We start from the raw sequence: 15,779 nt of genomic DNA, 5'->3' as shown, positions 1-15,779 counted from the left end.
GAGTAACATCACAGTACGGAAGTTCACCAGGCACTATCTGCTCGGTCATCTAGGTCAACATCTACAGTGACAGGTTGTGTTTACCCTTGGTAAGCAGTGAAGGAAATGGCTTTTACCTCTGTGATTTTTCTTCCCCCAACTATATTGCCCCAATTTAACCATGAGAAAATCATCAAATACATCCCAATTGAAAGACATTCTATAAAATGTCATACCAGTACTTCTCAAAACTATAGAGGTTGTCACAGAAAAATGAAGAAAAAAACTAAGGAAGTTCCACAGCCTTAGGCTGGATCACTAGAAAAACCAACTGAATTTACTTGTAGCATTCTGGATAGCATCCTAGAACAGAAATATGCCACTGGGCAAAATGCAAATAAACCTGAATAAAGTAGGAACTAGCTATTGATAATATATCAATTTTAGTTTAGTAACAATAACATTATGTACTCTACTGATATAAGATGTGAATCATAGGGGACAAAATGGTTGTAGGGTATTGGAGGAATTTTCCTGTGATCTTTCCAATTTCCCTGTAATTCCAAAACTATTATAAAATACAATTTTTATTTTTAAAATCATTGTAATCTATTTGGAAAATTCAAGATGTATAAAGAGAAAAACTTAAATCATCTTTATTCACCAGTTAATACTTATTTTAAAAACATTTGTAGCACACTTTGGCCTTTCTCTCTCCCTCCTTCCTTCCCACCACCCTTCTTTTTTTCTCCCTTAATCTTTTTTCCCCTTAATCCTTAATTAATCTACTTCTATTTCCATCAGTTAATATTTTTAGGAGGTCTCTATTTCCATCAGTTAATATTTTTAGGAGGTCTCTATTTCTTCCACACACCCACTGACCCTCTTTGGGTAAGTGTGTGTGTTGCGACCATATACCCAACATAAAATAGATGTGTAATTTTAACTTATTTTGAATATCTGCACCAAACCAAAAATACAGAAAGATTGGAGAGCAGACAGAAAAATTACCAGAGAGAGTTCCTTGAAGAAAGCTGATTCTACAGTGTGAATTCTTACCTATTCCACCCCAGACCTGGAAAAACTGTCTTTACTTCAAGCTTTCTGAGGCAGGAGAATGCTTCTAGGACCACCTTGCAGTAATTAAAATGTGTTCCTTCAATTGTGAAATCTTGAGGACTATTAGCTGGTTTGTGTCAGAATGCCAACGGAGGCCATGGCAACATAATTGAGGGGGTTGCATTGGGATAGGCTTAAACTCTCAGGCTTTGCTAGTGCAAGAAAACAGAGAGATTCCCTACTGACCAAATATAAACACCCCAGGAGCAAATGTCGTTATAGAATTACCCTTGGACCTGGCTAATAAGGCTGACTAGAAAGGCAGAGGGCTTCAACTGCACGAAGTTAGATATAGCCAGATGGTTACAGGAGTCTAAGAAAATAAACCACAAGCAGTCACTTGAAATAAGGACATATGCACTCAGGTCAAGAGAATTGCTGGAAAGAGGTGCTCATCCCTGCTGAACACTAAGGCACTTAGGTGATTAAGGTGATTACTTAAGCATTTGCTGAAGCACAGAGCTGTCCAGACCAATGAGTCAGGACACCTCTGTGGCTCTTCTTACCTCTACTTCCTGTCTTGTCCCTTTGCCTCAGAAGAAGAAACAGCAGTTAGTAGGTAGGTTAGAGGAGGGCAGACAGGTGAAGAGACTTATCATACACTCTCTTCTCTAAAGATAGGCAGCTGCTGTGTGTCAACCTTAGCACAAATGGAGGAAGGAGAATAATCTGACCTGTAATGAGCATTGAATCACTCAATTAATATTTGGAAATTGGCGCAGCCTAATTACTGAATTGAAACAATATTTTGTGTATTTAAGTGATCTTTTTAACTCTCTGAAAGCTAGAAAATTCTTGAACTCTTTTCAAATGCTTTTTGGGCTCAGAAGTGTTTACCTCCGTTAGATAAATGTTTAAGGGAAAGCATAAAACTAATGTGAATTAGCATTTATACTGTACCCAAAGCATGTTTGTTCATCTTATTGAATATATATCTATTAAGGGTTGAATTGTATTCTAATCTTCAAATTCATATGTTGATGCCCTAAGGATGGAGTTAAGATTAAAAGAAGTAACAAGGTGCAGTCCTAATACCACAAACTATCTCTTTATAAGAAGAGAAAATTTGGACACACAAAAAAAGACACCAGGGATGTGGGAGCACAGATGTGCAAAACCACAGAGGGAAGGTAGTCAGCTACCTGCTAGCCCAGGGGAGAGTCCTTGGGAGAAAGCAAACCTTGATCTTGGATTTAAGCCTCCAGAACTGTAAGAAAATAAATGTGTTATCAAAGCACCCAGCAACTAGAACCTTATTATAGCAGCCCTAGCAAACTGTCACAATAATCGAATGTCTGGGCTGCCAGCTGCTAGCATACCTATCTTTGAAGAAAGAAGATTTGTGGGAAGCAATCAGGTTTATTCAAAGGGAGCCTTGATGAATACAGAGGGACTAGTTCCTCAAGGCAGTTCCTTCCTTGACTAGGTAAGGGAGAATTTTCATGGGGAAGGGAGGAGGCAGTGAATGCTGTCTTCTCCAAAAGTTCACAATGGATGTCCACCTCCTGCACTAGTTACTAAGGAAGGCTATTAAAAAGCCATCTGATTTCTATGACTCTAAAGTAAGGTTTAGCAGTTAATTGTGCGGCAGAAGAACAAAACAGACAAAACTCCTTTCCTTGAGACCTTTTATAAGGACACCAATCCATGCATGAGGGTAGAATCTGCACAGCCTAATGGCTACCTAAAAATCTCACCTCTTAGAACTACTGCGCTAAGGATTCAGATTCAACCCAGGTATTAGGAAGGAAATAAATGTTCAAGCTAGCACAACACATTGCACTTAATTCCCTAACACATGCTTATTGTCTGTTTCTGACTTTGAACTCGTTTTTTAAACTTAACTCATGATCATTTTTTTTTTCTCACTGTCCTTTTTTCTTTCTGCTATTTTTCTTGTCTTCTTTCTTGAACTGCAGTTGGCATCAGTTCTCTCACATCAGGTCTGCTTTTAGCCTCTACAGGTAAAATTGATCTAAGTGGGTGCTGGCAGCTTTCCTGAGGCCGCTTCCACGGGGCTAACAGAATGGCTAAATTCCATCTTTTCCATTCTCAACCTAAAACCTGTGGTGGATGGAGCCAAAGTCCAGAAACTAGACCTTATGAACTTCTCATCAATTAACAATCTTCCATCAAGACTTGGAGCAGGAAACTTCCTTCCAGGCACTGGAAAGAGCAACAAGTCAGATCAAGCTTCAGAGTCTTTGACAGTACATCAGCACCAATAGGGTTGATGGTGGGAAAAGAGTTGTTTGTCTCTGACAACCTTACACTTGCTGGGTACCAACAATCCTATTGTTTCTTTTTACTCTTGCCTTATGCAATGATTGTGTTATCTGGTGTGGAGTTTGGTGTGGGTAGAGAATATTACTCTTTTTTCTAGAGTTCTCTTTATATATATATATTTTACTGTGGTGTGTGTGTGTGTGTGTGTATACATATATATGTATATATATATATATATATATATATATATATATACACACATACATATATATATATATATCTTCTTACCAAAGAATATATGTATATGTGTATGTGTGTATGTATGTGTGTATATATGTGTGTGTGTGTGTGTGTGTGCATGTATATATATACATATATATCATATACATATATATATATATACATATGTTATATATGTTATGGTGTTATGGTTTGGATTTGAGGCATCTCCCAAAAGTTCATGTGTGAGACAATTCAAGAAGGTGTGGAGGAGAAATGATCAGATTACAGCGTTAACCAAATCAGTGAATTAATTCCTGATGGGATTAACTCTGTTGTGTCTGGAGCCAGGTTGGGTGTGGCTGGAGGAAGTAATTCATAGGGAGTATGGTTATGGGGTATATATATTTGTATCTGGCAAGTGGATATTCGCTCTCTCTCTCTCTCTCTCTCTCCTTCCTAATCATCATTTGAGTTGCTTTCCTCTGCCACACTCTTCTCCCATGATGTTTTACCTCACCTCAAGCCCAGAGGAATGGAGCCAGCTTTCTATGGATTGAAACCTCTGAAACCATGGACCCTCAAATAAACTGTTCCTCTTCTACCATTGTTCTGGTCAGGTCTTTAAGTCACAGCAGCAAAAAAGCTGACTGAAACAATCTACACCTACACACAAACACACACCCAGACAATGAAAGAGATTAGAGAGTAGAGGAGTTGAGGCAGTGGGACCGTGCTTGCTGCCCACACTCTGTGCCTGGTGTGACAGATGTCCTTGGGGAGAGAGGAGATAAGACTGGAGCATGAGGGAGCCTCTCACATGATGAACTTAGGATCTGGCACTGCCGCTGTGCCACGATTGGCAGGAAATTGAGAAGGTCATTCCCTTCCCTTCCTTACATGCCCTGCTTTGGATTCCAGGAACTTCAGTGCTTTCACGTGTCTATTGTTACAAGTATGCTTTGGTTGCCCCGCTTTTGGCTCCTAAGGTTCTGGATTAAAACAAGTGGGTGCTGAATAAGAGGCAGAAGAGAATATATGCTGGCTGTGACTGAACCAAGAGCCTGCATTTTGAGCATGTTCTACAAATGCTCTTTGAGGGTCTTTAGAAGTGGTAAGAGGAGATGCTTTACTGGGAGAAAGAATTTGGGGCAAAATGGGAAGTGATGGCTGAAGACAATGTATGGTGGAGAATCTTTTTTTTTTTTTTTGCCCCATGTTTCTACGTAGAGAGGCCTATGATTTCATCTCAAGATCCTTAATTTAGTTTTATCTGCAAATATCATATTTCCAAATAACATCATATTCATAGTTTCCAAGGATTAGGGTTTAGGCATATATTTTGGGGGGATACACTATTCATCTGTCTATACTCCACTATGGAAGTGTTCCTTCAGTTGAGAATCCATGTATTTTCTACTAATTTCTTCCCTGGAAGGTACCCAGAGTAATGGGAAAATAAGGACTTTACATATGGGTTCAGAAATGATTTTAAATTCATCCTCAGCTGCTTAATATCTGTATGACTATGGGAAATTCCTAACCTCTCTGATCATCAGTTTTCTCATTCACAAACTAGTGCACATAGTAGGTATCTCAGTGTTGTGACTGTCCAATCTGAGAGATATTTCTCCCCCCTCTATCTTTTCCTCACCAAGGCATCAGATCCAGCCTCAACTTCCCAGCGGTTCTCCAATACTGCAGGGTTTACTTTCTTTTTTCTCCCCAACCCTTAGAGACTAGTCTAGACTAATGTTCTCATCTACCATAGGTATCTAAAATGAAGTGACTTGTTACCTGTTATAGTTTGGATTCATAATGTCCCCAAAGGCTCATGTGTTAAATGCTTTGTTCCTAATGCAGCAAAGCACAGATGTGGGAGTTTTGGGAAATGACTGGATCATGAGGGAATCTAACCTCATCAGTGGATTAATCCATTGATTGATATGGAATTTGACTACATTTTGGGGAAAAAAATAGAATCATAAGATGTGGGACTTATTTGAAGGGAGTGGGTCCTTGGGGTAATGTCCTGAGGGACTACATCTTGTCCCTTCCTTTTATCTCATTTTTGCTTTCCAGCCACCATGAAGTGAGAAGCTCTGCTCTGCCTCATGTTCTCTGCCATTATTGTCCATCTCACCTGAGGCCCACAACACTGGAACCAGCTGATTGATTGTAGACAGAATTTGTAAAACAAAAAAAAAAAAAAAAAAACAAGCAACAATTTCCTCCTTTACATTGATTTTGATGTTATTTTGATGCAGTGATGAAAAGTTGACTAACACATGATACAAATGAATTAAGCCCTAATGGTGCTATTAGAGGCAATTAGTGAATTATGCTATTCCTGATAGTGGAGAAAATCCCCAATGGTAATTCTACAGTATTAACTGGCAATCACTTAGGTATCAGAACACATCTCCTTGGTAGTAGTAGTTTTCAGCTAATAATATATAGAATCAATAATTTGTAAATCATTAAAGAACAGAATTACACACAAAAAGAAAAGTTGAATTTCTGGAACCTATCTACCTTTGTGAAACATAGGAATTATGTGATCTTGAGAAAGTTATTAAGACCATCTGTGCCTCACTTTCCTCAGTGGAAAAATAAGGGAATAGCATTGCTATGGTTTGAGTAAGGTTTAATTGTGTCTGCCCTACAAAGGTTCATGTCATTGGAGGCTTGGTCCCTAGAGCAGTGATACTGGGAGATGGTGAAGTCTTTAACAGGGAGTGGGAGATCCTTGAGTCACTGGGGAATGAAGTACTTCCCTTGCAATCCCTTGATAATTCTTGTTTGATTTTTGGTATTTCTCAGGAGAGTGTTGTTCCAACAGGAGTAAGCCTGACCTTATCCAGTTCTCTGCTCCTGGTTCCAATTGTAGTTTTTTCTTCTTGCACACACTCCTGTCATTGCTGCCTGTGTCATGAGGTGATACAGCCAAGGAGCAGTCCTTGACGAGCCTGTGCTGTGCTGCTTGGATTTTTACCTTTCAAAACGGTGAGTTAAAGAAACTCTTTTCCTTATAAGTAGCCTATGTTGTATACTTTGTTGTAGTGGTGAATAGCTGACTAACAGAAGCATCTGGTTTTCAAGGTGGCTGTAGAAGAGTCAATATATTAAAGTCCTTAGAATAGTACCAGAATCAGAATTGAAATAAGTTGACTAAAGTTATTAAGGTGAGATGCAGTGGCACATGGCTATAATCTTAGTTACTGAGGAGGCTGAGGGAGGAGGATCCAGAGTTCCAACCCAGTTTATGTAACCTAGTGACCCCAACTCATAAATAAATAAATAAGGGAGAGAGCTTTTAAAAAAAATCAAGAAGATGAGCAAAAGAAGGATATGGGAATGATGCTCTATGGTAGAGTGCTTACCTAGCATGTGTGAGGCCCTGGGTTCAATCCCCAGCCCCCAGAACTTGGGTGGGGGGTGGGTAGAAAGAATAAAGAAGAATACATTCTATATTCTTGGGCCATTATCCTTCTTTTATTCAAAACGGCTAAACCTACTATGTGAGTAGATTTGTAAACTCTAACTCAGAGATAAACAACCGCCACTCCATGCTCCTAACAAATGAAGGGTTAGGACCCCAAATATTTATCAAGTATGATGCATACTTGTCTTTCATGCATGCTTTGAGAAGAAAAATAGATGGTCCAAGTCAGACACAGACATCTTTACCCTCTCCCTCTCACACTCACACAAGGACTATCGTCCTTTTTATTTTTCTCCTATACCAGCTCCATATCCTGTTGTCTGAACACTAAAAATTTTTCTGCTAATGGATTTTATAGCTGGTTTAAAACTGTAGTATACTGTAGTAGTTATACACATGAGCATTGGGCCACAATTATAGCTCCTTGTCTGTAAAATGGGAACAATAATAACCATATCTACCTCATATAATTATTAGAGAGATTAAAGGATATATCGAAAAGCTTTAAACTGATCCATAAAGACACCTATCACACCTAATTTGCCCATTTTGAAGATGAGCAGATTGAATTAAAGAAATGTTGAGATACTTACATGAAGTGATTGGGAGGAAAAGCTATTTTAATTATTTGAAATGGGCTAGAGATTGTAGAGATCTCAGCTCACCTAACTTTCACACTAACACTCCAAAATGGGCATCACACCCATTTTAAAACTCAGTCTGAGGACCAACCAAAATTGTGAGCTTGTACAAGATTGAAAACTAATGAGTGTCAGGGCTTTGACTGAGATTTGATTGATGACACAGAATTCAGGTTTTTTGCTCTGCTCTCTTAACATTTATTACTACCTGGAAGTTTGATGGAATCACGTGAAACTGATGTGAAATAGGAAAAAATATTCAAATTTGCTAACTTTGTGTACTCAATGTACACTTAGACATGTTTTACAGAAATCATCCCATTATTACCACTTTTGTTTTTATTTACTTTGTGCACAAGTTCAGGTCTTAATATTGTACAGGTATTGTAATTGGAAATGAGAGACTCAGAACACTGCAATCTGGAAGCAACACTTTATTAGTGGTGCCAGGCCCAGAGGGACAATTCCCAAAGTTTGAGCCCCAAGCACAGTAGGGCTTTAACTTTCATATGTAAATAAGTTTGGGGTACATCAAAACAAGCGAGTTGGTGAAATTCTATTGAAGGTGGCATTCTACATTTCCTTGACAAGCTTGAATCAGCTTGTTAACAACGTATAGACTCTTAGTTCATATAGCTTAGAGACTTTTACTGCACTAAGCCTAAAGCAGGATTGTTCTGTCCCCATTGCCTGTTTCTCCTTCTGCTTCTGTGGTTACCTTTTATAGGTCCCTGTTAGTCACTGCAAGCCTCTATGGTTAAATGTCAGTAAGCAGAGCTGCAGTGGGTCAGCATGCAAAACCACAGTTTGTTAGCTCTTAAAACTGCTAAAATTCTCATTTTGCTCTGCCATAGTATCAACAGTGATTTTGAAAGAAGACCAGCATGAAGATTTTGGAGGAATGTAGGATGTGGTCTCTGCTCTCAAATGATTATAACCTACTTGGGAAGATAAGAAACCACATGAGGAAATACCAGAGAGCAAAAACATGAAGGAGAGATTCAGCTGGTCATCAGTTGATGGATATTCCTGTGTTGTGTCCTGTGCTTGCCTATGGAGAATGCAGGGACAAGTAAAAATGACATTTCTTGCCTTCATAGAACAATGGTCAAAATAATGAAACCAAATAACTAGATAATTGCAGATGTTAACTTTTTATATATATATAGTATTATACACTGGTTCTTTTCTGGCTAAATTCCATACCTAGAAAAGTCAGTCATTCAAACCCCGCCCTGACGTTGATCTGCAGGGCTGTTCTTGTGAGGTGGATGGTTACCGGCTAATTTTAGGAGCAGCCTGTATTGTTTTTCAAGATTCCCATTCCTTGATTTTTCTGGCAATTCTGACTTAGAGCCTTTCCCTCAGTGTAAAGCAAGTATATAATCAGGCAGAGTAGGCTCATCTCTCTGGGGAAGACTGCTTACTTTCAAATAACTAGCTTGGGAGAACTAAATAAAGAACATGATCAACAACTTTCTCCTTAAAACAGGAGATTACAAAGTATGGCAGGCTCAGTTACTAACATGCTCATTATTTCGGAGGAATCAAATATATTTTTGATGCTTGATATGACACTGGTAAAGACCATGTAGCCACCGGGTGGAGCATATAGAAGATTTAATTAGGAGGATTAAACCCAGATTTCACCACCGAGGCAATGGAACTCTTTAATTTCACTTTCTTTCTACCACATGGTAAAATTGTATATAAATTAGACATATTGAAAATAGATTGTGTTTTTAAAATATATTTTACAAACGGTCTGACCAATTTTAGTGTAAATGAATTGTATGCTTTCACTTACTTGAAGCTTTTATATTTCAATGAAGTTTGTTTTTCTATTTAACCCAAATTGTTTAAAGGACCTTTTTAGAACATTAGTAGTGGCTATAATATATTTTAGGGAACACGAGTTGTGTAACAGCATATTTGAGTTCAAGCATGAAGTCATTTTTTAATGGGAACCTACTGTTTCTCAGGAGTCTTTGTTTCATTTCCATAGTACTAAAGCTCATCTGAACACTGCTTAATGGAGCATTAAAATCAATATGTGATTCCATTGGGTCTTGAGAGTTGCTTCTATTGCTTCAAGAAATATTTGTATTGACATTTTTATGCATCATCTACTTAACAATGTTAAAGTTCAGAAATCTTTGGATTTGCTCCACAGATTACTAGAAGCATTACAGATCTAAGAACCCGTTTGTGAAAATGAAAGGAATTGATACCCATTAAACAATAAAACGCCCCACCTTCTCCAACACTCTATTACTTAAACTCAACAACAATAACAATGAACACAATGAAATGAAACTGACATCCTGTGTTTTAATATTTGAAAAAAAAATGAAGGAATGAATCATTACATGTAACTCACCAAACATCCTTGGAAGAGAGAGGTTGGGTTTTTTTTCTTTATATACATAAGAAAACCGAAGTTTAGAGAAAATATGAAACACAACAACAAAAAACCACACAGTTAAAAAGTAAGTTAGGATTTGAAATCAGTTTTATCAAGCTATTAAAGGATTAATTCTCTAATATCACTTCCATTAAACTATATTGCTTGGTTGGAAGAATGAAAAATCACTAACAGGCTATTGTAGGAATCAGAGAGTCAGGCAGTAAAGTGACAGCAGTAGAAAAGATGAAGCAACAATGGTTTCTAGATGTTCCCCAAAATTACCCACTGTGGCTTCCAACAAGATGAAATTATATTCAATAATTGATGAGTGAAACTTTTTACTTTTATTTTTTTTTAATATTGGGGATTGAACCCAAAGGAGCTTTGCTACTGAGCTACATTATCAGCCTTTTTAAAATTTTTTATTTTGAAACAGGATCTTGCTAAATTGTTGAGCCTGACCTTGAACTTGTAATCCTTTTGCCTTTCCTCTGGAGTCACTGAGATTACAGATATGCACCACTGGCACCTGGTGCTTGAGACATTTTAAAAGAAAGGACAAAACTCCAGAGAGTTTAGATACAATTTTTTGAAATATTCAACAAAATCCAAACTAACTTTTTCCCCCTTGGAAAGCAATATGGTGATTAAACCATGAAGAGGGGAGTTAGGTTATCCTGGATCCAAGCTCTTGCTCTGTATTGTAATAACAATGTTTATTTGGAAAGTCATTTAACCTTTTTTTGCGTGGGTTTCCTAAGTGATTTTTAAAGGGATGTAAAAAAATTGTAATGTTAGTTACCCTGAATTTCCCCTCACCTGAGAATCAGAGATAAGACTTGTGTAGAGAAAATTTATTTGGAGGAAATGACCCTTTGGAAGAGGAGTCAGGGGCAGGGGCATGAAAGAATTCAACATAAAAAGAAAGCCAATCAAAGACTGTTATTGAAATGGCTACCACTGTTGGCAAATAGGCACTAGTCCTTCTGAGGAACCCTTGAAGAGCCATGTGAAATGCATCTCAGAACTGCCCCTCCAAAGAATGGAAAAGAGGAATATTTACTCATCATATTTCTTGTTCAGAGTTGCCCCACATTGCAGTTTTTCCTACTTATGGGTTTACATATGTCAGAGTTGAGGCATGGACATATGTAAACCCATAAGTAGGAAAAACTGCAATGTCCATGCACAGGAACCCCATATTGTGGTAAAGAAGAAGCTCTGGGAGAGAAAGTGTAAGGTACCCAACAGAGTTGAGGTAAGGACCAGTCAGGTTATATGTGTTCACAACAAACCATTATAATAAAAACTGGAGTAAAAAACTGATCCCCAATATACTGATACCTAGTAGCCATTATAAATTTAAATCACTAGTTGATGCTACTTCTGCTATTGGGGATTGAACTCAGGGGCACTTTACCACTAAGCTACATCCCTGGCCCCTTTTATTTTGAGGTAGGGTCTTGCTGGGTTGCCCAGGCTATCCTTGAATTTGCAATCCTCATTTCCTCAGGCTCCTGAGTCTCTGGGATTAAAGGATACACCACCATGCCTGTCTCTCCTGGTGACTTTGAAACAAATGGAAGAGTTTGGAAGCCAAGTTAGTATGGGGAACACTTGATAGAGACTTAGGTATTCTCAAATTAGGTTAATGTTAGAATATGTAAGTACCTTTTTAAATTGTATTATGAATTGAGAAATCTTCAATGAGAAATTAGTGGGGAGCTGGATATTTGAGAGATTTAATAAGTGATAGTTATGGAAAAGAGTAAATGGAAAAGAAAACAATAGAGATTTCGGTAAAAGAAATAAGGAAATCAGAGAGGCTATAAAAGAAGGGTAAAAACTAATATTCACTTAATGTATACTGAGGCCAAAGAGAGCATTATTGTTTAATTTTCATAACCATATCTTTTGGTGGATATGATTGTTTCTATTATATAGATGAGCAAGTTAGGATTTAGAGACGTTAACCCTCTACTTCAAGGCTACACATCCATATGGTAGCTGAGGGAGGATTCAAGATTGAGGTAAATTTAACTGATCCACAGTTGTCTGAATTTAAGGTACATGCTCTTTCTTCCACATGACACTGTCTAGAGTAGAAGGATAAGAGTTATTGGAGAAGATCAAGAAAGGTACAGATCTTGGAAGCCATTGTGGAGTGTTTGGAAAGAGGTATTGGACTTAATGACTGATACAGGATAATGAAGAATGAGTTTGGGGAATAGTCTCCTCAATGGCATTATACAGTTTTTTTTGTTTTGTTTTGTTTAAAGATTTAATGGTAAAGAAAATGTTTGAGAATTTGTAATATAGATGCATCCACTCAGGACCCAAAATCCAGATGCCTACTTTTTGATGCAACCAGTATAGAGTATTTGATTTTATTTTTGGAGTCCTATTTATGTGTCTGACAAAGAAAAAATAACAATTCTAAGCATCTCCCATTTAAACAAGAGGAGGCAGTCATACTAAAGCATACTTGTTGCTTCAGAAACAGAGTATCACTCACCTCTTCCTGTCATTTTTTTAAAAAAAATATTTTTAGTTGTAGATGGACACAAAATCTTTATTTTATTTAGTTTTTTAATGTGATGCTGGAGATTGAACCCAATGTCTCACGCATGCTAGGCAAACACTGTACTACCGAGCCACAACCCCAGCCTCTCTTCCTGTCATTTGCTGCCATTGCTTGCTTCCTTTGCAGGGAAGTGGAGGTTGGTGCCCAGATGGTGAAGTGAATTCCCAAATTACTGTCTCTAACTCTGCTAAGTCTAGTAGTTCCCTTAGGTACATGTTATAGTTCTTTAGTATTAGAAAATTAGTTTTCTGACACTCAGCATTTCAGAGCCATAGAGCGGCCCAAATATGTAATATGATCACTCTCCCAGCTGCTTGGAAGCAAGAGACATTGGAGAAGCCAACCCTTAGCCAGACTGAGGCAATGTGAAATTTGATGATAGCACGGAGTCAAATCATTCCTTTTATAGATATTTACTGGGAACCTCTTTTTGTCACTACCGTTCCAAGTGTCACAGATATAAAAGTGAAGAGGAGAACTTCAGCCTTCATAGAGCTTGCACACAAATAAATAAGCACAAACAAATATAAAAAGTTAGGAAATGATAAATGCTATGAACACAATTGACTCTCAGTAAATAGATATTGATGTGGGGATGTTCTCTTCAGGTGGTTAGCAAAGGTCTTTTGAAGTAAGGAACTAAATGATGTCAGAGTGAACCATCAAGCATCTGTGTGAAAACCTTTATGTGGGAAAGAGAGGTGGAAAATAATGATGGAGATTTAGCCAGGCCCAGATTATGTAAATACAGCATTTGCAAGCCTACTGACAAGAAATGTGTTTGGGTTTTTCCCTATATATGATCAAAAGCCATTTGAAGACTAAAAGCAAAGTCTATTTGTAACCTCAGTTACTGTCACATGGAGACATGGGAGAGACGATGCTTCCATGTTCTTTATGTTTTACTGAGAAGGTAGTCATAATCCCTTTAGTCAGGAAACATATGTCATTTTGCATTCTAGTTACAATGAAGAAGAGCCATGTCATCCTTAGGCATTTAGATTGGCAAATATCAAGCATGTATGTAAATGCTAAGTACTAAACTTTTTTTCTAAGAGAGGGAAGAATGTCAGGCGATGGGCAGGGATGAAGGTGCAAGTAATAAAACTAGGTTCACACTAAGCCCAGGACCTAAAAAGCCAGGTTTCAGCATGATAAGTTTTGCAAATAAAGAAACTTGGACCCTTCTCTAAAGCCAGGAGGTAGTAAATGTATGAAGTCAGAAAGTGTCTGCATATGAAGAGAAGCAACACCCCCATCTAGATTCCTGTCTCAAGGTGAATCTATTATTTTACCTCTGGCAGTTGATAAAACTCTTTCTCATGTTTATTACATTTTTATTGTTTCTAAAATTCTTTCATGCCTATGATTTATTTGACTTTCACAACAATGTCAGAAGAAAGTTGAACCAAGTTAAGAACCTCAGTATTTCAGAGATGGGACCTGGGCTTCAAAGAAACTAAATCACCTGTCCATGGTCTTTGTACTGCTCACATCATTTTTTTTGTCTTTATACATGTACTTTGTTGTTGTTTTGGCATTACAATTCTTATTACACATACATACCACAATATTTCATCTCTCTGTTTGTATATAAAGTATGTTGACACCCAATTTGTGTCTTCATAAGTGTACTTTGGATAATGATAAATGGGGTGGAATCAAACTAAAAAGTTTCTTCTCAGCTAAAGAAATAATCTGTGAGGTGAACAGAGAGCCTACATCATGGGAGCAAATCTTTACCCCTTATACATCAGATACAGCACTAATCTCTAAGGTATATAAAGAACTCAAAAAACTAAGTACCAAAAGAACAAATAACCCAATCAACAAATGGGCCAAGGACCTGAACAGACACTTTTCAGAAGAAAATATATGAAATCAACAAATATGTGAAAAAAATGCTCATCATCTCTAGCAATCAGAGAAATGCAAATCAAAACTACTCTAAGATATCATCTCACTCCAGTCAGAATGGCAACTATTATGAAGACAAACAACAATAAGTGTTGGCAAGGATGTGGGGGAAAAGGTACACTCATACATTACTGGTGGGACTGCAAATTGGTGTAGCCAATATGGAAAGCAGTATGGAGATTCCTTGGAAATCTGGGATTGGAACCACCATTTGACCCAGTTGTCCCTCTCCTCAGACTATACCCAAAGGACTTAAAAACAGCATACTACAGGGACACAGCCACATCAATGTTTATAGCAGCACAATTCACAATAGCTAAACTGTGGAGCCAAACTAGATGCCCTTCAATAGATGAATGGATAAAAAATGTGGTATATATACACAATGGAATTTTACTCAGCAATAAAAGGGAATAAAATCATGGCATTTGCAGGTAAATAGGTGGCATTGGAGAAGATAATGCTAAATTAGCCAATCCTCCTCAAAACAAATGCGAATGTCTTCTCTGATTAGAGGAGGCTGACTCATGGTCGGGTAGGGATGGGGAGCATGGGAGGATTAGATGAATTCTAGATATCAAAGAGAGGTGGGAGGGAAAGGGAGGGGCATGGGATTAGCAAGGATGGTACTGCTCACATTTTTAAGGGGCTAAAAAGAGTTTGCAGGTGTTTCGAGCCCTGTCACAAAGCTCCATATATTAGAATATGCTATTTTTGTGGACTATGGTGATGTTGAAAATACATGAAGTAAATTATAATTTAGGGGATAAACATTGCATGATGAGTAATCCCAAAGGAGGAAACTTATTCTAGGAGTCAAAGTTTGACACTTAGAGAAATTGAGATTGATCCAGACCAGACTAGAGGTGCAGCATCTTTGTTTTAAAAACCAGAAGGGAGGATTCTTCCAGAGTCTTTTTCTAGCATTCAAATTCTATATCATAAACTTACACTCTTCAACATAAATCCACTGATCCAATCAGGCTGGTAGAATTAAAACACCCCCCCCCCACCACCACCACCACACACACACACACTCACAGATGTTGCTTAAGAGCACTCACATGACTTTTATACATTCAAGTTTTCTTTCATACACTATATACTGACAACCCTTTCCTATAGCAAATTCATACTTTTCCACATCAGTTGGCAAACAAGTATTTCAAGTGGCCAGTTGCCAGCTTAGTTTTTAAAGTATAATTATTTATATCTTTATAGCTGTTTGTATAATCATTTAAA

This window comes from Urocitellus parryii, chromosome 4 (assembly GCF_045843805.1).
Source record: "Urocitellus parryii isolate mUroPar1 chromosome 4, mUroPar1.hap1, whole genome shotgun sequence".
NCBI classification, from domain to species: Eukaryota; Metazoa; Chordata; class Mammalia; order Rodentia; family Sciuridae; genus Urocitellus; species Urocitellus parryii.
Note: the sequence above shows the minus strand (reverse complement) of the source record.